Genomic DNA, 26,349 nt, shown 5'->3' on the forward strand with positions numbered 1-26,349 from the left:
TGTTCTCATGGCGGTGATCATGAAGATCTTCAAGATTCGACGACATATAGTCTGATATTGCTGCGTATTTGATCAAAGGAAGAACTGTGGAGCCTGTGGAGGCAGAGAAACAGTCGTTGCTAGGTAATGGCCCGTAGCAGAGGAACGTGTCACGTACACTGTGACGTGTCACGCAACAATAGAAGAGATACTGCAAGCGGTTGTTTGCTATGCAACTGTGCGGTAAACAGATCTCTGCTGCAGTGAATTAACACACAACAATATAGGAAGCGGTGTTTTCTGTTGGGGCCGCCCCGAGGCTATATGACGAGGATCTGACGCAGCTAGGAGGAGACATAAGAGGCTTACACTTGGCGGTGGTCAAGCTTACGACCGTTCAAATGACTAAGCTGCTGTTGCAGCATAAGATACGTAAGGAAGGCATGATCTGCTCTGTAAAGTCTGTACTGACAGAGGACTTGTGTGTAGTGCAAAAGGAAGAATTTTCAATAACATGTTGTATGTGCGAAATATACACTTGATGAAAGGTCAAGTGCATTCATAAGAGAAAAACAAATCTTCTCGTTAGAGAGGATGTTACATAAGGACTATTACCGCAAGAGTTCAGTGAAAAAAAAAACTGTGGTTGTGGGCCTCAAGGGGCCTGACGCCAAGACGAACTGATTGGCGGTAAACCGTCAGTCGTAAAGTAACTCTGACTCCGACTGGGAGGAGAATTGAGTTGAGTTCCGGAGTTGGCTCTTGCAGCAGAGAATTCAGAGAGTCGGCAGTCGAAGGTGATTGAGAACAATGGAAAGAAAGGAATTAGGCTGTGAAAAGAAGACTTCATGTGTGCTGCAGTGACAGGGAGACTGTTATGATTCCGTTGTCAGGATACGACTAGTGAAGTCCGAGGACACTAGTGCGTGTGTAACAGTGAACTGTAAAATGTGTAATCACCGGTAGCGCTGTAATTACGTGCAGTTACGAGTTGACTATAATGATAATAAATCCAATTTAATCCAAAACCCGTCTTATAGTCAGGAACCCCTACACGTGACAATATGTGTCAACGATTCGGAAGAGCCTGCTGCGTCCATCTTCAGTGCAGAAAAGGAAGAAAGCAGGTTCCTCCGTAACACAAACAAAGCATGCGCCGTCAGATGACAGAAGACGGCAGAACTTCAAATTACGAACAGGAACTTCCTGTAGCGGAACGCACTTCCGTCTGAATGCTTATTTGCAACTGCACCGCTATGAATGGTCAAAAGCTAAACGATACGCGGTCACGACTACAGCTAACCACTGGCTACTGGAGCAGAGCGGCTTGTACGCTTGTAAGAAACGCTGATTCACTCAGGAGGGAACTGCGGTACAATAATAGTATTTATTTCCATACATCCATGAAACTAGTTAAGCTAATTAACATGTGTTTAAATGAACCCCACAGTAAAGTCTGTATAGGCAAACATTTTTCCGACGTATTTCCTATTCATATTCATACACCGTGACCCTGCGAGTCCTACGAGGCGACGAAAAGGGAATTCTAAAATCTGAGACAGTAAAGACTGCCTCGTCATGGAGGGCGCCCCACAAAAAATTAGACCGTAAATGTCAAACAGTAATAAATATCGGGGCTCGCCACCAAGACTTACTGACTCTCAGTCGCAATGTGGCTTTGGCTTTTACAATGAGTGAGTTGAGTTCTGCAAGGGAGTCTAAGAAGAGATGGAGCTATAGTTGACAGTTCAGTTGTGGAGTGTTAACCAGCGAGCAACGGCGTGAACACAGAAGGTGAAGAATCTTCAATGCTGAGAGCTGTTACCAAGCAACGACTAGGGAAGACAGTGTATAGTGATGCGTAAAGCGTGCAAATCAGCGATAGTGTTATAGTTATTTATAGTTACCGACCTGTGAGTGGTCAAGCCATACCTCGCCTACAGTCACCCCTAAATCGCGACATGTTCACGCCTCGGCATTACAACATGCGGTGAAGTTAAACTGTCTGGGCAATTATGAGTAAATTAAATCTGGGGGATGGCTTGCAACGTTGGGTTCAGAATATATTGCATTCTCGGCGCTTTCTTCAAAAGAAAAGATTAAAATATACAGAAACGTAATTTAAAATAGGAGTGTCAACTAGGTCTCTCACGTTACGAGCAAAACAAAAGACGGCGGCCTTTGAGGGCAGGTGTTTGGCGACGGCAAGCTCGAGAAAGCTGAACACTGGAAGCTACACAATTTGCATTCTCCATTAAAACGTAAGAATACACTCTCAACTACAGTGACATGGGTGGGACATCTATCACACATGCGAGATACAAGAACTGCACACACAATTTTGTTAGGAAATCCTGAAAGAAAAATACGACGAATAACTAGGCGTAGATGGGAGAATAATATTAAAAAGGATACTACTTATTTACGGTGGGTGTGGACTACATTATTCTATCTCAAGATGTGGGACCAGTGGCGGGTTCTTGAAAACACAGAAATAAACCTTAACGTTTCATAAGTGACGGGGAATTTCTTGACTGGATGGAAAACTACTGGCTTCTCAAGAGTATCTCTGTTCCATGGAGGAAGTTACTTAGTTATCCTGCCAGGTAACTGTAAGTACTGTGGCGTATAGACCCGTTGCTAAGCAGTGATTCTATAAACAGCCTAGCAACGGCCCACATTTTCTAGACAATCGGCTCACAGATGGTGGTGAAGTTTCCAGCCTTACGTGCCGGCCGCCCTTTACCCAAAGGAAGATTCCTGGTACTCATTTTTCCCAGATGCTCAGTCGAACCCAGGGCTGGAAGGATTGGGTCAATTGAAAAAATTAATGACCTCGTTGGGAATCAAACCTGAGAAATTCCGGCTTGCAGCATAGTTCCTCGAACAACTACGCTACCACGTACCCCTTAAGAACGGAGTGCTGAGGAGAATATTTGGACCAAGGATTATGAAACAAAGGATACTGAAGAAAAGGGATTGAGCTTCGTAACGCGTACCCTTCGCCAAGTGTAATTAGAATGATCAGGTTAGGAACGATGCGATGAGCAGGGCATCTAGCACGAATGGGTTGAAGTGGAGCAAATGTAGGATTTTGGTGGGAAAGCCAGGACGAAAGAGACCACTGGGAAGACCTAGACGTCGGTGGAGAATACTATTAACATGGATTTGAGAGAGACAGGATGGGGGGGTGTTATGGACTGGATTGATCAGGGTCCAGTGGAGGGCTCTTGTGAACACGGTAACGAATCTTGGGGTTCAGAAAAATGTGGGGATATTCCTGAGCAGCTGAGCGACTGGCGGCTTCTCAATAAGGACTCGGATCCGTGGAGATAGACAGTGAGACACACAGTGCGGAAATTAGTTTCCATCAGCCACTGAATGAAACCATGCACGATTCCTAAGTATGCAACACTTGCGTCAGACGTGACGTCCGAATCCATCACGCGTGCAGGAGCAAGACAAGTGCGGTAGGCAGGTCTTGCGTCATGCCATCCATGCTCGTACGTTAAATGTGCAATGCATAACAATCTTCCTAGAGGTAACGTTGTAGACTTGCTATGTTCGAATCCCGTCCGCAACACCCGCTATTCTGATTCAGGTTGTTTCGTGGTCTTTGTTAGTCCCATCGTGTAACTGGATCCTTCCAAATCCCTTTCCCAGTTCATCATCCTAGCATGCGACGCTGCATAGTCAGGGAGGGGCTCTGTCCTTGCATTCAAGAAGTCGGGAAATAGCCTCTTCTCCAATTCAAGGATTAGGCCGATGGCCTGTTTCGGCTTGTATGAATTCCACCTATTGCATGGTCTACCAGGATACCGTCTTTCTTTGTACCTGTATGAAAAATCCTATTTTGGGTCTCTTCCTTCTTCTGTTCTTTCCACATCTTCCTGCGTCTTTTTTTTCTGTCATTCATCGAGATCAGTCCTATTTCTTTTCTCATATCGCCTATCCTAATTGTATCCAGTCTTGTACATCTCTTTACAGATCCTAAGAGTCGTATTTGTTATTTTAATTTTTGCATGTCTGTTTCTCGCTGTCCAGCTTTCGCCTCCATATGGCAGCGCAGAAACAATCATCACTTAGCAAAATGTTGTGTGGCCTTTCGAGTTTTCCCGTTAAATGTTCCCCTAATAGTGCCATGCATATTTTGGAATTTTTGTATCTTAACACCTGTGTCACCACTGTGCTGTCAGCATGGAGTACCTGAAGAAGAAAGAGATCTAGTGTTTTCTTCGGTCGGCGTACCCCATGGTCTCTGAGTGTATTTTTCAGTAGGCCCAACACTTCGATTCTTCTTATTCAACGTCTTCTATCCCAGTTGCTCCCACTTCGGCCACAGGGCATCTGTGAAACGCTTCGTTTCGCTTCGGCTTCTTAATCTAAGACAGTCGGTAGGAATCCTTGGATCAGCCCGTCGCAAGGCCGCTACCTAACACAAGCAGAATAAAAGCAGACATCCAAGCCTTGAGCGGGGATTCGAACCCACGATTCCAGTGTTCGAGCGGAAGAAGACATTTCATGTCTGAGACCGCGCGCCCACTGGGGTCGGCAACCCTTGGATTACTGAATGAAATTTCAAACAAGGCGACCTAACTTTTGTCTCTATTTGCGTGTTATCGTCCACTATAAATACAACAAGATATAGAGACACTTTAAATATCTTGCATATAAATTTGTACAAAATAAGGCAGTCTGCTGTCAAGACGTTTCTAAGACCCCGACGTGCAGCCTTATGAGGCTTCACGAGCTGCTAGGGAGGACATATGTGTATCCCAGTAGCAGAACCGCTGGGCTGGATGATGCGGGTCTGCAGCGCTGCAGTGGCTGCTCTCCACAATGGGCTGTAGCTTCGGGGCGAGAATGCGACTACCGTGCTATAATTACTACTGCAGCTGTACTCAATACTACTACTGATACTATTACCGCAGGTACTACAATAATTAGTCTAGTACCCAGCCTCCTATCCAGTGAGCATCGAGGTTAAAGCTGTAGGGGCGTGTAGCTGACCATTCACCTCCATCTGATGCCGAGGCTAAGAATGTTGGAACTATTCCTCCACTTCCCCATGTCTTCAAGGCACAGTACTTAATTACACACTTAAGCACAAGGATTAGTTCACCATTCTTAATGTCTATGTCAGTCTTCCCCGGAATGTTACGTTATAACTTGGATAGTTGAGCGATTAACCCGTTCCAGAGATTTTACTTATACTGCGTGTTTTAAGTGAATTTTTTCCTTGTAAAGCCACTGCCTTGTTTTTCATTTCTTGCATCATTTGAACTTATTATTTTGGTGCAATACAGGTCACCGCAGTCCGTGATCACTCTCTCTGATTATACTCTGGTCGCATGCAATGAGCTGCTTCTTCACAGCAACCGCTGCCTTTAACAGGATTTCCGTGTTGCTTCTCGCCTTCAATTCTCGGATGACATCGTCCAAATAAATATTAAATAAGGGTGCACACTACAACCGTGACGTACTCCCTGCTTGATTCTAATATCCCCTCATTTCGAGAGCGTGCCTTCCTTATCCCAGTTGTCGGTATTTTGCTACAAGGACTTGATGACATGGATCAGATCGGCAGTTTATGGTTTACTTAGTCGAAAACCTTTTCACTGCCAGTAACACCAATTCTGCCGAACTGTCTGCAATTTGTCGAATCCGACAGTATTATCCGTACAAAATCCTTTTCCTAAAATTATTCTGTTCTTCTGCCCGTAAAATGTGCGAGACATTCCTAAGGCCCTTCATTTAACATTTTTGCACAATAAGTTCGATGTGTATTGGGGGCTATACGGCACCAGAACTCGAAATATCTGTAAAGATGACCTCACCGCCATCTGTGAGCCGATTGTGTAAAAAATGCGGGAGCTTCGACGTCTCGCAACCGTATGGGCCTCCGTGGCCTGTTGCAGGGATAGCTTTACCTCTTTTACAGGTAGAGGGAAGAAGAAACTAGCAGCTCAGTTGCTGTCCCTCACATATCTCAGTGTGGCCCAAATAACACATACATACAGCATACAGGTACATGCCTGTGCCTATGTTAGTAGTGCATGTGTGACTACAGGCGGGGTTTGGATTGGTGACTCGATTTATTAACAACTTCACCGCACGGCTCGGAACTACAAGTAATTATAGGGTCACCACTAATCTCCACAATTCACGAATTACCACAGCATCCTCTAAGCCTTTTGCAGCCGGCTGTGTCGTCGCCAGCCATTCCCCGTCAACGGCTTCTGGCAGTGGTGATTCTTCAGCTTCACGTCCTAGGTCCTTTTTTCACAGACTCTCGCACAGAACTGCCTATCAACTGAATTTGGCCCTTGCTTATAACATCTCTGCACGGACCACATAGAAGACACATCTCTTCTATTGCTGCATGCGTGTTTACCACGCTTGCGACGCGGACTACACAAAACAGCTCTTCTATTTAAGATTTGGGGTTTTCTTGCGTGCGTGAACTTTGCGGGCATTACATAGCAGCGGCCTACAAGGCCTATTACAGGGATAGCTTTACCTATTTTTACCCTGTTCTCAAACACCCTCAATCTATGTTCGGCCCATGTCAGAAGACTTTCACACGCATACAAAAATTATAGTTCTGTAAATTTAATTTTTACGTTTTAGACAGCATGTAATAATATGAATCAATGTTGTATTCCCATTGTTTTTACTTGCTCTCACGTACAGCCCGGAGAAATCCACAACTCAGTTGAGATGACATCACAAGAAAATAACATTGCCGGTAACAAACTTTTTTTAGGTTTGTTACGTAACGACGCCGTCAGTATCGAGGCTATATGGCGTTGAGGATAGGGTGATTAATAAACATGGAACAGATGGTGGAATGACAATTGGCAGGGGAAACCAAAACACTCGGAAAAAACCTGCCCATTTTCATTTCATCCACTACAAATCACACACGACTTGGGATCGAACACGGGCCACCGGGTTGGGAAGCCGGCAATAACGCTGTTCTGAGCGGAATTCGCCTTCCTCACATAGTCTACGTAGTATATGAGAAAGCAGTGTAAGTAAAAATAAAGTTGCCCCTATGTAACGGCCGTGGCGGATCCGTTGTGCTGTCCACGTGACACACACTATCCGCAAAAGCTGGCACTAACTTCGCTGACAAGCGGCGGTCCCTCGGTCGGTATAATTCGCTTGCGGACTACAGGCCATGGAGATGTTGTTGTGCTTAGCTTTATTAAGTATTATGCTATGAAGACGCATGGGGGAGTCTTCTTGACCTCTGCATTAGTTGGAGGTGAGTGGTCAGCTTCACACCCCAGCCGCTTTACCCCCGGGGAAAGATCCCCCAGTATACACTGGACAGTAGGCTAGGTGGCTCCAGAACCGATCTGGATAGTTTAGAAATGAGAACAATCTTTCCCCTACCGGGACCCGCACTCGGACCTCTCGACCGTCCAGTCCGTAGCCAGTCGCTATACCGACTGAGCTATCCCGGCTCCTAAGAAAGTTCTGTGATACCGAAAAAATCAAACTCGATGTTTTGGCGGATTTACAAGTCTTCATCCCGCAACCCCCCAAAATACGAAAACGTATTTGTAGCCTACTTTCCTTATTTTAAATAATGAAAGTAGGTTTATGCAATCCTTTCAATTGCTGTCTGTGTGTCTATCTGCACGTATGGATGGACGGTTGGACAGATTTTGTTCATGTCTGCGATATAAGGCGTTAAACCACCCTACGCCGGTGTCCGGTGAACGCGAGAATTCTAGCTCAAAAACTAGAAGCCGTTTAAATGCCCCCCTCCCCCAAAAAAGAATGAAAACTGTGGGTTTCTCGAAAACAGCTCCAACTATTTTCATTGCATTTCAGTAATTTAGGAAGCTCATCTCCCTAAATGAAACTACGTAACTGGCATCTTCTGGAGAATGTTACGCCCTCAAATGTTCCAAAATCGTATATCTATCTGGAAGTATATGCAATGTCTTTGATTTCTTTACCATACTGTTGCATAACGCGAGTAGCTTTCGTTTTCAAATCCAATTAAAAGCAAAAGAACTAGACTAATTGTCTTTGAACATAAGCCTACATTATAGAGTGAACCTTTCATTTCCACTGCGGTATCCGACACACTAAGATAAAACGAACTGTCCTTCACTTAGGAAGCCAGAAATCGTGTACTCCATACGCGCGACTTTAACCACAGCGATTTCACTTGTCAGACAATTTATACGTCAATAAATGTGAGCCTATGACGAAAAGAGCAAAGCAGTCTGGTCACGGCATACCGACCTGTACTCTTTCATCGATCCGGGGGGGGGAGTTAATATATCTCAATGCTGCTTTCATATATCGTAATCTTGTGGCATAAATACTCCAATGGTTTACAGCTCTCGTCACTTCGATATACAGCAACAATTACAAGAACACAATATCAGAGACCGTCTATATGCATTATTATTACATGGACTATGTTGGAAACCTGTAATGTATGGTAAAAAGGTAAAGCTATCCCTGTAACAGGCCATGAAGGCCCATAGGTTTGTGAGACGTCGAGGTTCCTATATTTTTCTAGACAATCAACTCACAGATGGAGGTGAGGATGTCAGGCTAACGCGCCGGCCGCCCTTTACCCTTAGGTATACTCCTGATTCTCAATTATGTTAGAGATTGAGTCGACCTCAGGGCTGGAATGATTAGGTCAATTGAAAAATCCAATGACATAGAGAATCGAACCCGTGACCTTCCGGCTTGTGGAACAGTACCTCAACCAACTACGCTACCACGTGCCCATAACCTGTAATGTACAGGCACAACAATTTGGTTCGATTTGGATAGTACAGTAATCATCAACACCACTTAACATTTATGTATCAGGAATAATTTGCTAACCACCGCCTTTGTCAACTGACGAATGGCGGACACGAGAAGTGTGGAAATCTATTAAAATACAAGCCCCGGCGTTTCGAAACATTTTCGTATGTAAGGACCGGTGAGTTTAAACACGCAGTCCGTACCTCGCAGAAAACACATTACGTCTCAGCTACAAAGCCCAGCCGGTTAATGCTGTTTAGGGAAACAGTCGCTGTTTATTGTGAGAACCATACGGAACACACAAATACACTCTGTGGGCAGAATGCAGAGATTTCATGTATTAAAGCAGGTGGTACGTATAGTGTCCACTAGGTTTTAATGGGATAAATAATAGCATATGCCTACATCCCGGGCCGACTGCCGCCCAATGCGACAAGAAATTCCGCTTCCTCCCCCCCCTACTGTTTCAAAAACAGGTCAACTACGTCATCACAGTTAATACCATGAAGTTTCCAAACACTAAGTAAAACCGTCGTTAGTACAATAATTCTTCAAACAGATTCATTTACAATTTTATGTACCATATTCTGACGACTGCCAATTAATGTTAAGGAGTGAAAAGAATAGCGGCACAAAAAGTCTCTAAACTTCGCAGCATAAAGTTCGCGCAACGCTCAGCCACGTTTTGGTTCCCGTGTGCTGTCGCAACGGACTTGGCTCCGAACGATGGTTATTGCTACTGAAGTTCCAATGCCTAGTGCTCTATCAAAATGGCGTCAGCTCGCTTGAGAAACAGCGGGATACGACAAAACTGGAGTTAATTAAACCCAGGCTTCTTACATATTTCCGTTATTGCCACATATTTATGAACCACTTTATCTGTGAACGAATTTTACATTACCATTCATACGGTCACAGTATTCGCGTGTTTGGTGCTACTAACCCATTCCTTACTCTCTAACCAGTCAACTCTCGAGTCAGAGCGAGGTCCCCAAACTTGGAGACCAAAGTTGTGATAATGTGCTGCCTGGTCTGCCACGATACACCGCAGCGCCGGTGAAAGCGAAGATCGTCTTATTAACCCATTCCTTACTCTCTAACCAGGCAACTGTAGGGTCAGGGCGAGGCCTCCAAACTTGGAGACCAAAGTTGTGATAATGTGCTGCCTGGTCTGCCACGATACACCGCAGCGCCGGTGAAAGCGAAGATCGTCTTATTAACCCATTCCTTACTCTCTAACCAGGCAACTGTAGGGTCAGGGCGAGGCCTCCAAACTTGGAGACCAAAGTTGTGATAATGTGCTGCCTGGTCTGGCCATGATACACCGCAGAGCCGGTCAAAGCGACAGGTTGGATGGGAAAACACGCAAAAAGAACTTCTTACAACATGAATGTCACATGAAATCACCTGTGACTGAGCACTAAAGTTTTCGGTGAGAATTACTTGGCGCTAAGGCACGGCTTTATGCTTAGTGTGTAGAAAAGGTAAAATTATCCTTAATTAATTGAGCACAAATCTATGACGGCATTTGGGGGAGTGGAGGTATAGATAGCTCCACTGTTCTTCACCTAGACAGTAGATGGAGGTGAGTAGTCAGCTTCACGCCCCTGCCGCTTTACCCCCGTGGAAAGAGGCCATGGTACACATTGGACAGGAGGCTGGGTGGTCCCCAGAGCCGGTCTGGGCGCTGTAGAGAAAAGAAAAATCCTGCCCTTACCGGGACTCAAACTCCGTCCGTCCTCCCCGTAGCTACACAGACTGAGCTACCCCGACTCCCTAGCCATTTAGAAAATTTATATTTTATTATATTGAAGCTAACCGATAAAACCACATCAACTTTTGAAAATTAATCAAACCCACGTGGCACAGCAGATAAATTTCTGTTGTCTTTGGAGTATACACTGGCATCTAGTGTAATTATACATCGAACATACCTAAATCTCCGAGGTGCCGTGTTGTTATTTGTGTTGACAATAACCGAAATGAGCTTGTACCGCCGACACCACTGGGTCAATCAGTCGAGTTTCACTTCACTTAAAGCTCCAACAGCAAGAACTAACACACACGTTTGTGTACCGAGCAAGGAGAGGAACACACCAACTGCCTCACCCGCCCGCCTGTCGCCAGTAGACTGACCGTGGGGAACGTGGGGAACGCCACACTCTTGGAACAGCGACAACTCCACAGCATGTGCGTGCAGACAAACTCGGAACATCTCCCATTATCACACATGTCATGGGCGTTGATAAACTTTTATTGGATCGGTATTGTTGCCTACGTCGCGTGCTGGTTTATCTTACCTGTCATACTTATGAGACGAGAAATCGCCATTAACAGTATTTGTTCCGATGGTAAATAAACGAAGAGACCTGTTTCCACAACTACGTACCCCAACACTTGTAACTCAGCCAATCGCGTTCGGATGGTACATCACTAGACAGACTGTTTCCGTAACTACAAATCCCACTCTTTCCGTGAGAATTATGAGAAAGCTTCGTAGAAGGGGAAGGAGTGATGGATGGCCCACCTCTCAATCGTTTGTTCTCGAAGTGCAAACATGACTGTCTTCGTCTCCTTTCATTACATCAAAAGCAAGAAAGTGAGCCTTGCGATGCTCCTGTTTCAGGCGTACAGTACACATATCGTCCGCGCCGATGGCGTTCTTTCTATGGGTTTATTTTATGACAGTTCCTCAGCTGCGTAGGTTACACAGCGGCTGCTGTCGGACTGATTATGAATAACGGATTAAGCCGGACGGAGATGTAAGCGACTTTGGTCTGTTTGAACTCACTACTTCCACAATTTACTCGGATTACCGACAAAAAAGTCCTCTTCGGGCCGATTTGAGGTTTTCATGGCGGTGACTATGAAGAATGCCGTCTTCTGGGATATGGCGCCGAGTAGATATTTTGTTAACCGACGTTTCGGAGACTCGTATCACATCCATCTTCAAAGTATAAAAATCTGAGAGCGACTCAGTATACAGGCACCTGCTCCCACTGGTTCATTACTCGCGGATTTCTTATACCCTGAAGATGGAGGCGATACGAGCCTCCGAAGCGTCGGTTAACAAAATATCTACACCACGCCACATCCCAGAAGACGGCATTATTCCTAACAATGTAATCATTTTAATGAAACTCGGTATTAACATCATTCTATCGGGGTCATCTTGACGGCGTAGGTTCTTTTACGTCAGAGATACAGACAAAAATTTTGTGGCAGGACAGACAGCACATGTGGCCCAACGAAATATTTCTAAATTTGTTGTAAGAGTACAGTCGTTAAGGTTTGTCTGAATGTCCCATTAGGTAGGTGACAGTTCCTTATCCTTAAATTACATCACGACATGAAGATTTTTATAAGAGTCGCTACAGATTTCCAGGGATTCATAACTCGGTATTAGATGTGCTTCGCGCTCCGACTGCCTTAGCATCGAGGAAAGAGCTCCCGGAAGCTGCTGGACAGGAGGGTACCTCTGCGGTGGTGAGGATGAGTGGCCTTGTTTCTCCTGTCGTGAATGGAAAGGCAAAGAGAGCACAGAATGACTAAAAATCAGACTGGATTACAAAACATAATCAAGGAACAGCCATTGAAAACAAAATGCGCATGCATACGGTTTAAAGTCGTTCCTTTCTTATCCTGTGACTACTGCACACACACGTGGAAATATTATACTTAGCAACAACCGCGAAGCGAGATGGGGCTTAGTCATAGCGTTTACATAAGTCCCACAGCAAAGCAATTTTATAAACAAGAGCGAAGAGGAATGGTAAAGGGGGAAGGGGGAAGCTCTGTGAATGCTGACCGTAGCGATACAGTTCTGCGGCAATGCACGCTACTCCCGAGATACGCCACGGGTCGGAGTTGGCTAGGGCATGTGCACTGGTGCTCCAGCAGATCGATATGTTCTGTGTAGCAAGCCTGCCCCCACAATAATTTAATAATTTAAGTCACAGTAGAACTCTTCGTAGGAGTTTAAAACCCGGGAGCTCAAGACACACAAGAGTACTATGTATAGTACAGAATCTTCATACAAGAATTACGGCATTTACATGTAAATATCTGCTGACGGAACCAGATAATCTTATCCCGGCCACACTGCCTCTACAACTGTTGTTGCGTGTATGCCCCAATGCCTGCTGGGTAATTCTGTCTGTGCCTTCTGATATTTTCCCTTATAACTGCTTCAGTGACGTCACTTCTGAATAGTAAATACGCTCTGTTATTTACATAATATCAGTGGACCCAAACCCGGCGGCCGGGGAGGCCAACATATTCCTCCTCTATGTTCGTCTACTTATTCCGAAACTGAGAATTCATAGGTTTCCGAACAACGATACAAGATGCTACTTTCTCTAAACATCCTCCACTTTAAAACAAGAAACATCTAGAGAAATTGTATAATACTAGTTAGTATTTTTCTTAATTGGCGAGGGAAAGTTTGACGTTAAAGATATATATATATATATATATATATATATATATATATGTGTGTGTGTGTGTGTGTGTGTGTGTCCATGGCACTTAAAAGCAGTAAACGAAACGTTGAATGCGAGGTTCTCACTGCGGTGGTTATGAACAGTTCTGTCTTCTGGCATATAGCGCCGTGGGGCCCGCTGAAAGTCAACCGACGGTTCAGAGGAACACGTCGCCTCCAGCTTCAGGGTCGAAGAGTAAGCCAAGCACTCTGCTACCTGGTTCGTGCTTGTTTCTTACTTGGCGTACTCTTCGACCATGACGATGGAGGCGACATATTCCCGAAACAGCGGTTGACATTCAATGGACTACACGGCACTATATACTAAAGACAGAACTCTTAATAAAAATAAAATTTTTGGCAGTTTTCAAGAAATTACGTCACACGGAAGACAACCTTCCAGCATGTGGTGAAATACCAGGGATTTTTTGTCCTTGGGACTACAGCCCCAGTGGGCCATGAACTTCTCCGTTCACTTCGGTTTTTCTAGATCTTACACATTCGGTAGGACTCCTTGGGCGGGTGATAAGCTCGTCGCAAGGCCTCTACCTGTATACAAACACAGAAAAACGCACACACACAAACTAAAGATCCATGACCTGAGTAGGATTCGAACCCACGATCCCGGTTTCCGAGCGAGCGAAAACAGTACATGCCTTAGACCGCTCGGCTACCGTGACCGGCTGCCAGGGATTTTGCACGAGTTTAATTTCAGAATCTCTCAGGTGTAGTTTCTTAGTTATGTCAATCTTCGGCCTTAGGTCCTGTCAGAGCCTCTAACACCGACGTAATATGATTTCAAGACCTAATATTGCCTGTATCCAGCACCAGGAATTCCACACGCAAATTTGAGACCAAAACCAAATGTAACTACTAAGACGGTCTTTAAGAAAACTGCGACTTAAGCAACCGACTGAAAGTTTTAGTGACATGAAACACACTAGTTGTTGTGATACTGGAAGCAAAAAGGAAAGCGTTCCTTGGAAAGTTGTTATTCTGACGTGAAACTGAAGCGAGGCTGAGAGGAACAAGTCAGACATTGTAGACGAGGTGCAGCAGCCGACAAGGCACAGAGGTTCTATGGATTGCTTACGTCCTCTTGTTGATTTGGAAAGATACTAAGCACAATTAGATTCTAAAGAGTTCTGGCGATGGTGTGTGACACTCGGGATTTCTGGGTTTTTGAACTTTGTCCATCTTTCAGTATTCCAAAGGACGCAGCGTTAAGGAAACTGCATCTGTTTCCGTCATCAGGTGAGAGGACCATTGTAGTAGTCCACTGTTTCAGGTTAGCTCTTTCTAATTGACCCAAAAGAATTGGTGTCTACCACCTCCAACCTGAGGACGGAAACATCCAGTTTCCGAAACGTCGTGTTCTTTAGAATACCGAGCGATGGACAAAACCCAGTCACCCCGAGCACTAAACATACTGTTGCAGTCTACACTGAATAGGCGCAGTTTTGCTATGGGATTCGAACATAAGTTATTTTTCCCCAAAATTCAGCGAGCTGACTGCCTTCTCCCCGTTATATAACAATGTGCGCTGACTGGCCGCATTTACAAGTACAGTAAACCCTTGCTAATCCGGATTAACTGGGGGAGGTCATCACGATTAACAAATAATCCGGTTTAATGAAACAAAAGATAACCCCGAAAGACAAAAAAACTTAGAAAACAAGTAAATTCGAAAATTTAATAATATAGGTAGTCCTGATGAAATTAAATAAAAATATCCCTGCAGGAATTTCGTCCTCTGTCAGAAGCTGAATTCCAGGATCTCCTCCATCCAGCTCAAGCCAATCTTGGATATTTTCTTGCGTGGTTTCACTCTGTCTCCAGCTGCCCATAATACAGTCTGAAAGTCCTCTTGCTCCTAAATTCCATGTGTCTTCTAAGCATGAACCGAGTTTTTCATTTTTAATATTTCCGAATTATCCGACATCTTGATTAACTGTAACCGAATTAGAGACGGTTTACTGCAACTGTAAAAAGTCTTGTTTCAACTAATTCTTTTTTGGAAGCTGATAACTGTACACGAGCTGTTGCTCACTTTTTTTAAAAGAGGTTTTAATATTGCTTTATCTAGGGCACCAAGCCATGCGGGTCTTCGTTACAATGAAGCAGTCGCTACTACAAGCCAGGGTTGCCGCGCTCCGAGGCACTTCTGTACACAGCGTCCCAACGCAGATCCTAGAGTCCATTTTAGCTAATTGGCAAAGGAACTGGGGCCATACGGACGATAACAAGCTCCAGGAAGTAAAACCAGTCTGTCTTCTAATTCTCCTGTCCGCCATGACGAGTTTGTGGTAACTAGATTGCGTACCGGCCTTCTGTCCTGTAAGCAGACATCATGTGTGGCCCCTGAAGAGTGTACCTCGGTGTGCGACACATTTCAGCAGACTGCCCTCGGTACTCTAGACAGCGCCATCAACTTTACCTGCCACACGCCATGCATGAAATACTGAGTGATGGCCCCAAGAGTGTCAGCCTTCTTACGAGACACTGATGTCTGTCATCTGTCATAAGTTGTCTCAAGTTTCACAATTTTGTGAGTAAGCCCTGCTCCACTGACTTCGACAGAATTAAGAGGGAAAGTCAGTAAATAGGTCCCGAATGCAAGTAAAACAGGTGTAATGGACGTAATAGGTTTTCTCTGTTGATCACTAGACAGCAGCAGAGCCCAGAATCATGACAGTCTAGGTCAGAGGCGCATGCGCATGTTCAGAGGCTGGTTTCAGTAGTCAAAATGATGACCGTGCTTGAGAAATACAGTACCGAAGAGCAGCTTTTTTTTTTTTTTTTGTGGATAGAATGATTCAATGCCAAGGATATTCATAACGAAATGTTTCCTGTTTATGGTGGGAAGTGTTTGTGGCGTAAAGCGGTTCATAGCAGGGTCGAGAAATGTGGCAAACGTCTCGCTGATGACGAAGAGGTTGAGACGGAAGTGCGGAAGTTGCTGAGACAACAGCCAAGAGACTTCTATGCTGCGGGTTTCGACGCACTGGTGAAGCGATGGGACAAGTGTGTCAGTGTTAGTGGAGGATATGTCGAGGAATAAATATTTCTTTCTATGTTCGAATATCGCATGTTTTGCGTTACTATTTACTGACTCTCCCTCGTATATCTATGTAAATAAAAATGTAAATGTTCGTTTGTTAGCCCTCGAAAATCTCCGAAAGTTCTTCACCGATTGCTTCGAAATTTTGACAAAACGTTGCATTCGAATGCTCGCGTTTTTATATACCTACTAGCTGTACCCGGCCACGCGTGAATCCGGAAAGTATACTTCCATGGAAACGCAATAACAGTGGGCCGTTGCATAGGAATTGCCGAAACAACAAACGGGCTTCCCCGGAGATGAGAGGATAAGAGGTTCCGTTGCGTAACAACGGATGAAAACAAAGACTTCTACAAGGTGTTCTGTGCTAGCATTTCCTAAGCAACAGATGAAACTAACTCTTCGGTTAGGTATTCCCTATCCCGTCCAAACGCTGGCTATATATGTAAGAGAGTGTAGCTCCGGCGACTGCTCAGTATCACGAGTGTCTCGAGTATCACGAGGTCACACGTATCACAAGAGATTCCGAGTGAAATCACAGCAGAGATCCTGAGTTTGCACTCAGAGTTTTGGATTCGGCTCTGGCAGTGTTTCCCCGGTGATAGACAACAGAAGGCTCATTGTATAGCATCCGCCGAGGTATAAATAGTCCAGCTTTATTTTTCATTGTTTTTCATTTCGTTTTCTTAACTGTTCTCCTTATTTTCAGTGCATTTGGATTGAGCTGTGTCGACTGATCTGCGTTTGAATTGAAATATTTCGTTAGTTCTTTTATTTTTTTTCTTTGTTTTCCAGTTCGTGTTCTTTCCTTTTTTAATGTTTTGCAATTTTATACGTTTTTGTTATAACTTTCTTTCTTCTTCTTCAGTGCAATCGATCTGCTTTAGTTCATCCAAATAACGCCTCGCAGAAGATCAAACTTAGGTCGTCGTAGTCGCGGAGCGGAAGCAGTGCGACGAGTAATTGCAAATCAAACTGGGGAAGAACGGGCATCAGCGAACGAGCGAAACAGGCAAAGAATGGCTCAAATACGTGCCGAGGAAGCAGCAGAGCGACGTGCAGCCAGACTTGAGGATGCGCGGTTGCGAGCACGACGATCGCGTTCTGCAGCCTCAGATCTGCTTCGTTCTGAACAGAATGAACGCGACAGGCTGAGAGTGGCTGAGTATAGTTTATTTTTCATTGTTTTTCATTTAGTTTTCTTAACTGTTTTCCTTATTTTTCAGTGCAACTGGCGGTGGGATTGAGCTGTGTCGATTGATCTGCGTTTGAATTGAAATATTTCGTTAGACTGAGCCACAGCAACACGTGGCCGGGTACAGCTAGTATATATATATATATATTACCACAGTCAATAAGTTCGTGGAATGGCCGCAAAGCGTCGTACGGGAATTTACTGCCAATATGTTTCAGCAATGTTTTCATCAGTTATATCAACGTTGGCAGACTTGCATAGCGGCCAACGGCAACTATTTTGAGGGCCGATGTGGATCTGTGTAAGTGTATGTGAATACCTTGTAATATGATACGATAAAACCACATTCCACGAACTTAATGACTCCACCACGTGTATACGTATATAGATAAAATGGCAGACATGTGAGAACAGCCTCGGCAGCTGAAGCGCCTACAAACCAACTCGGACTACTACATCCTTTTATGGCATCAGAATATCTGTTGTCTCTATAAGAGCCCGCCACTGGAATCCCACCCTGCTCCTCGTGAATCCAGTCCGTTCTTTGAGGGTCGATTTCTTTCAATTTACCTAATCCTATCAGCCGTACAATGGCCCAGGGGTCGACTCAGCCTCTAACAGAAATGAGTACCAGGAATCTTCCTGGGGTTGAAGGGTCCCCGACGCGTAAGGCTGACATCCTCAGCGCCATCTGCGAGCCTACTGTCTAGAGAAAATGTGGGAGCCTCGACGTCTCACAGTCCTATGGGCCTTCACGGCCTGTTACAGGGATAGCTTTACTTTACTTTTACCTTTACTTAATAGAAGGGAAAAGTGACTCTGAATTCTGCGTAAGCTGGAGAACCTAGAAACAGTTTAGTGTAGCAACCTCTGGGCCACGAAACCTTTTTTGAATCGATTTTTATTTTTTATTCTTAGTCAAGTGTTACAAATGTCCATCTACATTTATGACAATGTATCTTCAATTTTACTGGCAAAACCATTATCAGCTTGTCAGCCACCCTCAGTACAGTAAAAGAGATAAAGATATCCCTGTAACAGGCCGTCAAGCCCATAGGGTTGTGAGACGTCAAGGCTCCTACATTATCTAGAAATTGGCTCACATTTGGCGGTGAGGCTGTCAGCCTTACGCGCCGGGCGCCCTTTAACCCCAGGAAGATTCCTGATACTCATTTCTGTTAGAGACTGCGTGGACCTCAGGGCCATAGTGCCGCTGGAAGGATTGGGTCAATTGAAAAATCCAATGATCTCATCGGTAATCGAACCCGTGACCTTCAAGCTGGTAGCATAGTGTCTCAACCATGGTACAGCGTGCCCCCTACCATCAATACCAGTATTTGTAAAGTTTAAAATACTCTGTAAATGTACGCAGACTTTTACAAGAAATCACCTTGATAATACATATCGCAGATAAGAATTCTAGATCAAGAGTTTTATACTCGTTGGATGTGAAGTTCCCATGGAGATGTCTATGAAGAGTACGGTATTATATCGCCACGCACAGTTCGGATAGTTCGACCCTTCGAAGGAACATACCACCTCCATCTTCAGGATCAAAGAATAATCCCAGTAAGGAAGAAACCACGTTTCTTGCTTCGCTTACTCATCGACACTGAATATGGAGGGAATGTGTTCCTCCGAAACGTCAGTCTCTCTGCGAACTGCATGGCGTTAAAACCCTAGAAGATTATACCTCTCATCCTCCCTCATTCTTGATTTATATAATGACTAAAGAAGAGGCTGAAAGAAAACTGACCTCTCAAGATCGGAAGAACAAAAGCCAGCTTCCATTTCGTTCCCTTTTCTTTGATTGGGGGTGGGAAGGAAATATCCATGTTCTGCCCATATCACCCCATTAATTTAACAATACTGAAGATGACAATTAACTGACCACACCCAATTGTATTTTTATCATTTTCATATTCATCCTAAATCCTAATTTCAGTATAAAATTAACAGTCGATTTTCAACTTCTTTGCACCAGTCGATATTTGCTTCTTACTCCAATTTAACTTCATGTCTTGAACCATCTTCCAGCACTCCAACATCCACATTTCACACACGCCACAAGACAAAAGCAATTTTGCGGACAACACCACTATAACTGAGCATTCTATAAACCACCTAAAATATCTGAGACTTACAATTAAAAACCACACTGCACCCTGCATATCTCATAATCGTACATCCAAGTTACACCAACCCAAGGCATAACCGCATATTCGCGCACAGCTCTACACCCCCAACACACGGCTTCCTCGGGTGATTAACTTTTAAAGACTGAATTTATTCTTCACAGTATACAAATTAAGTCCGTACCTGACAGGAAACATATTACGCCCCCGCTACAAAGCCCAACCGGATAATCATGTTTGGGGAAACAGTCTCTGTTTATTGTGAAAGTCACAATGGAACACACAGATACATTCGGGGGGCAGAGTGTGCAGTTTTAGTGTGTTAAATACCCCAGATACCACTTCAATAGACGCCTCAAACAGGACACACAATACGCTATATTGAAAAAAAAACTCACTCTATACACCCCCATAGCCAGTCACATAAGAGGGCTTTCTTTCACACGAGCTCTCGTGAACCGGCTCACTAGAGCTGCAGCTTCAAGATGATCATTGTCGTAAGTGTCGCTTTTCACACATCGCCTGGCTTCACATGTGAGCAGCCACCCGGCTCTCCTCGCTGACAGCCAGCTGGAGCGCGCTTCTGGCGGGGCGTGCAGTGAGCAAGTGAACTCGGCAACTAGCAGCGTCACTGCTATTCTCTACACAGCGGCGATACATCTCCTCATGTTGGTGTCTCTCTCATGGAATGAAAAACTCAAACTGTTGTGTAGTTCATCGATAGAAGATATGGACATTCTGAAGCAATTAAAAACTGTCTTTCGTCCTGTCGTAGCTTATGAAGCAGAATACAGGGCTACTATAAATGATTCATTCGTATTTAAAACGCTATATTTTCCAAAGCATTACATGTACAAATATGGTTGATATATAAAACGAACCATGAACTCGCCAAGTTTTCTTCAGACTACAAATATTCTATGTGTGCCCCTTTGGTCATACGACACACGTCCAGGCGGTAGTCGAGCTCGTTCCACACATTTTGCAGCATCATCCTGTCAATGGTCATCACTGCAGCGTCGGTGCGTTCCCTCAGCTCTACTAGTGATCTTGGCAGTGGGGGTACGTAAACACGATCCTTAATGTACCCCCAAAGGAAGAAGTCACAGGGCGTTAGATCAGGTGATCTGGGGGGCCAAGTGAACAGAGCTACGTCATCCTCACCAACACGCCCAATCCAGCGTGTCCTTAAATTGCCGAAACCACCGCAAAATGCTTTGTTTACATGGCGGTTCTTTTCCGTACTCTCTTTTGAATGCGCGTTGCACTGCTATAACAGATGAACATCTTGCATATTCCAACAAACAAAAACTCTTTTGCTTTGTCGCCATTTTGTAAAGACACTAAACGCGTGCTGCCAACTGGTGCATATAATACAAACTTGGTGAGTTTACGGTTCTTTTTATATATGAATCATGTTTGTAAGTGTAATACTTTGGAAAATATAGCGTTTTAAAAACGAATGGATCACTCATAGTATCCCTGTATAAAAGCACCCTTCTTCTACTCTCGAGCTAATTATAGGATGAACCCATAATGTTCGATTACTTTCCATTTTCTTTTTCTTATTAATTGCTAGGATTAATAAAATTGCAGCTTCTTCTACTTCAAGCATGACTACACTACGCGCTGCACTGAACTGCTGTCATGCTTTCGGTGACTGCAGCGGCTCACATGAGTAACTGTTCGGAATAGGCAGCTCAGCTGAGCGGCTCCCGTGCACCGGTTCACGAGAGCTCGTGTGAAAGCGCTCAAACTTCAGCTGCCTTAAGAAACTACCTACATTATAACATACATATACACGTATTCAAAACGCCTAACAGAACCCTAATTACTTTACTTTACTTAACTTACTTTACCTAACTTACTTTAACGTAAAACATATTGTCACGTGATGGAGTGACTACAGGCGGGGTTTGGATTGGTAATCGGATTTATTAACATTTACAGAGGTAACTACAAATAACCACGACAGTTTCACTGAGTTATACACTCGAAATATCACTCTAACTACAGCACACATAAAGGCTTCTCAGTCTTCACTTGCCGTTGCTTGGTAGCGGCTTTCAACGATGGACGTTCCCCTTCCTCTCGGTTCCCGAACACTCCCCGTCCTCAGCTACCAGCTTTTCACTTCTCACAACTGCGACTCTCTACTGACTCAATAACAACTGAACTCCTAGCTCTCGCTATACAGCCCCGATACGGATCGCACAGAAAACTCCTGTTCTATCATTGCGATTTCTCTCGTTTCCGGGAAAACGTGTCCACCGAGCTGTTCCCTAGCAACGGCTGTTGTACTGTTGCCCGTTTATACAACTATTACTTGGCAATGGGTCTGCATGTCAAATTGCTTAATCCTTAAGGCTGCTCGTCCCGAGTAGCCTAGAGGCTTACAGCCATTTCATCTCTTCTGCGAGGACGTGCCTTTGACATGTGTATTCGTCCTAGCGGATAGCACTTTAACGTCTTGCTGGCGCCGACACTTCTTCCGGCTCCGGGGACATCTGGCCTTCTTTCCTCCTGGGATCGGTTCTCATGGTGATTGCTCCCAAACTGCTCCCGCTGTTCCCTTCTCAGGACCTCTCGTCCCGAGCGGTTCTCTGTTAAGGTGTCATGCTTGATCTAGGGTTCCGCCGGATCCTGTACACCACATTGTTTATCCGTGTGACTATCCTGTATGAACCCTCCCAAGGGGATTGAAGCTTGTGTGACTATCCCTTCGTGAGTGTGGGCCGATAGAGTCGTATATTTATAAACGAAAAATTCCACATTTAATATTAATATTTTATTAGTAACTACCCATTCTAATTGTAAACAAGAAGTTCTGGGAAGAACTAATAGCCTATTTTCCTTTGGAATGACACGGACTGCTTAGTTAACGACACCAACATTTCGTCATTGCCACGAGAACGTTTCTACCGAGTTGTTACTTAGCTACGATAAAGAGATACTAGACCTACAGACACAAGCGTCCAACAATTCTTCTACTATTTTGCGTATTCGCTGCCGATGGAACGTGTTTACCGAGACGTTGCCTAGCAACCAAACAGGGATGCACTTTACCGAGCCTTTGCCTAACAACGATAAGAGAGATAAGACACAAAGACCGATTCGAGGGATTTCTGGAGTACGCCGTCCAGATGGCCCGATGTGCCATGACACACGCAACAAGTTTCATAGCAGGCTAAAATGGATCCATTTTCAGTTGACAATTCAATGACGACGTACAAATATTCATGAAATATCACCTGACAATTACCTATTATTGTCGAAACATGTGGCAGACTGTGCATAATAAAAATAAATTTTATTAATAAGTTGTAGCTTCGACGGTCTCCAGAACGCTGTAATTAAGTTGCAACAGCTGGCGCATTATTCTTGGGCCAGGAGACACGGTTGAACTATTGCTGTTTCGTCTAACTGGTTCGTTCAGTTGAATGATGGGGCGTGGATGGGAACCCAAACGGAAGTCAGTGAAATCTGATAAGGCTGCAATATACAGCTCTAAAATACCTCGACGGTCATGTCTGCTCGTTTCCGTTCCCCCCTGAACGGTCTTTGAACCCGTCATGCGTTATCTTCGCAGTTTGTTATGGAACTATATGTTATCAAAATCATATTCTTCCGCTACAGTGAAAGCTGATTATGCTCCGCGCATGAGATAAGGCCTCGTGCTTACGTGAAGGCATTTGCTTTGCAGGTGGGGCCAGTGTAAGTGAATGGATCCAGTCCTTTGCGAAGTTATTATTTCGGTGTTTGGGCTGACATCAGATACAAACAACGTAAGCTACGTAACAATGGTACATAATTTCCATGTAGTATATCTGCAAATATTTTTACAATAAACCTCTTATCTAATTAACTCATTTGCATTAAAAATCTGCCAGAAAAACACAATCGTTAGGTGGGTCCCTTGACATCACGGCATGGCGCGCCCTCAGGTTGCGGATGGAGGAGACGGCCTCCAGATATGGAGTGTAGCTGCAAAATATATTGAATAAGCAGTCGCGCACAGCCAACAAGGGGTGGCCCCCAAGATTGGGGGTTGGGGGTGGGGCTAGCAACTCCTCACCATAAAAAAATAACCTTATTACGAAAGTTCTCAAGAAGCCTCGGACCTGGACGGATTCCTTGGGTAAACGACCTAAGCTAAAGAAAATGGATATGAGATTTGGTATTTTGAATGTTAGAAGGAATGATCTAAAAGAAGGAGACGCTTTATCACCACTGCTTTTCAACTCTGCTTTAGAATTTGCCATTAGGAAGGTCCAGGAAAACCAGGTGGGACACTTCAGCTTTTGGTCTATGCTGAAGATGTGAATCTACTGGGTGATAAACACAGAGAAAACTAAGTATATGTTACTGTCTCGTCACCGAAATGCAGAGCAAAATCATGACATAAGGATAGGAAACAGATGTTTTGAAACTGTGGCACAGTTCAGATATTTGGGAACGACGATAACAAATCAAAACCTAACTGTGGATAAAATTAAGAGGCAATGGAACTTGGGTAATGCTTGCTACCATTCAGTCCAGAACCCTTTTGTGAAAAGTTTAGGTATACAGTAAAACCTGTCTTAAACGGAATCTCAAGGGACCAGAAAAAAAAATCCGCTGAAGCCAGGTTTCCGTTTAATCAATGTACACTATAATAACTAAACGAGGACATAAACGTATTTGAGACAAAACAAAACAACATGCTCATTAATGTATTCAGACTATAATCATTGAACACATGCAAACATTACACCGAATAGGAAAAAATTGCAGTTCTCACTTTTTATAATTTTACCAGAACTCCGGCAGAGTTTTGTACGCAGTTTACTCTCTTGGCTGCCTGACTTTCCGCAAACACTTTAGCTTGAGAAAGAGTAAGCATGTCTGAATCATTCCGTTGCACGGCAAACACCTGCAGTACCTTTAAACTGTTGGCAGCATCCTGATAAGTCTTCACTCTATACTTTTCTTCTTCTATCACAATGTCATTTTCCTCTTCTTCCTCTTCCTCCTCCTCCTCTCTTCCTTTTCGAATTTCTCTAAAATTCTCAACTAATACATCGATATCCACTGTGTCTGGTTCTGTTTGCACATCTTTGTCTGTGTTGATGTAGTCCTCAGCATTGCAGTTACTGAAAGCAGCTTCATTCATGCAATGTTGTAAGTCCTTCTGGTCATTCTCATTTTCTACACTAGGAGTAACTTCTACCGTAGAAAATCCTGCTTTTTCGAAACACTTTGTCACAGTTTCTGGTAACAACTTCTTTACTGCTTGACTGGTCCAAATAACCAAATCTAGAGCCGAGACAGTTCTTGCAAGTTCAGAGGCGGATGATGGAGAATCTATATTGACGAGCAAAGATTGCATTAATAATTTACGATAGTGGACCTTAACATTCCGAATGATGCCCTGATCCATTGGTTGAGAAACACTAGTGGTGTTTGGAGGGAACCAAGCAAGTCGCACGTTGGAAAGTTCGATATGGGGGTGGCATGTTGCGTTATCTAAGAAGAACAAAACATGCCAGTTTTGCATTTTCATTCAACCATTGAAGGCCGTTAACCATTCCTCCATGATCTGTGACGTCATCCATGCCTTTTTGTTGGATCTCCACTCAACGGGAAGTTTCTGTATGTCCATGTTTCGGAAGCATCGTGGCTTTGCTGCCATGCCAATCACTAAGGTTTTCTCCACTTCACTTGACATAAAACCACATAGAAAAACAGTCGATCTTTCTTTGCACAGTTTTCCTCCCACACATTTTTCACCTTTCAGACAAAGCGATTTATTCAGAAGTGCGTGGAAGAACAGTCCAGTCTCATCACCGTTTGCTATGTTTTCAGGTTCATATCCCTCGATTATGGATGGCAATTTAGCTTCCCATTCCTCAATGGTCTCACTATTTACATCACTTGATTCACCACAAAGTTCATTAAAACTATCTGATGTCTCTTGTGAAAACTCTCCAACCATCCGTTAGATGCTCTGAATTCAGTCTTCCCCAGTTTTTCAGCGACTTTTTAGCATATTCTGTAACCGTCCAGCCCTTACGTTGGGCTCCACCTCCTCTCTCTCTAACCGTCCTTACCTCACCTTCACTCCCCCCCTTGTTGATTGGTTAGTCACGCGTTGTTCGTCGCTCCTCTCCTTCTTTCTTCTTCTTCTTCTTCTTCTTCTTCTTAGGTTGGGCGCCAGTAAGCTCAGGTGGTGTCGGCTTACAATAGTCGGAGGTTTATTTTGGAAAGGGGGTAAAGGTGATAGTCAACTAGTTCAGCTGTGGGTAGAGCTGGGATCCTTCTCAGAGCGTTTGCTAGGGCCTCGCTTAGGACGGGGAGGGAAGTAGTTGGTTCAATGCTAATTAGCACTTAAACACTGTGACCATTTATTGCGATCAGCACTTCCCTTCACCTGATGGCACACACAGTCAATACAAAGGATGCTTATATATAGGTCCTTGTCTAGCACAGTCCTGGTATAACGGACGTTATTATTACAATTTACACTTTCTTCAGCACTCTGAATTTGGTTATACAGAACAGCGAAAAACACAGATTTTGTTCCGAATTACTTACGAGTAGCAGGCACTTGCGACTGTTTGGCAACTGTTTGTCAACTAACTTGTGACTCTTTGTCTCAAAACACTGAGGTCCCCTGGACGTCAGTTCCTCTGCTAAGTCACTCCCCTTAATTCCACTGATTGGGTAAGTTTGA

The 26,349-nt window shown here is 44.2% G+C and overlaps 1 protein-coding gene across 7 annotated transcripts in view; it reads right to left on the reverse strand.

Annotated features, from left to right (window-relative positions):
* LOC111861850 (insulin-like peptide receptor) overlaps window positions 1–26,349 on the reverse strand; it is a 309,490-nt gene that overhangs the window by 99,979 nt on the left and 183,162 nt on the right. For 2 of the 7 annotated variants that reach the window (XR_004512737.1, XM_023846765.2), the window contains exon 1: window positions 10,701–10,909. The exons of 4 other annotated variants lie outside the window; for them this stretch is intronic. The gene's annotated coding sequence lies outside the window, so the exon portion shown is untranslated. Of the gene's footprint in view, window positions 1–10,700; window positions 10,911–26,349 lie in introns of those variants that run through there. One more of the 7 variants, XM_033750474.1, reaches the window with a different exon arrangement.

Source organism: Cryptotermes secundus, unplaced genomic scaffold (assembly GCF_002891405.2).
Source record: "Cryptotermes secundus unplaced genomic scaffold, Csec_1.0 scaffold933, whole genome shotgun sequence".
Classification (NCBI taxonomy): Eukaryota; Metazoa; Arthropoda; class Insecta; order Blattodea; family Kalotermitidae; genus Cryptotermes; species Cryptotermes secundus.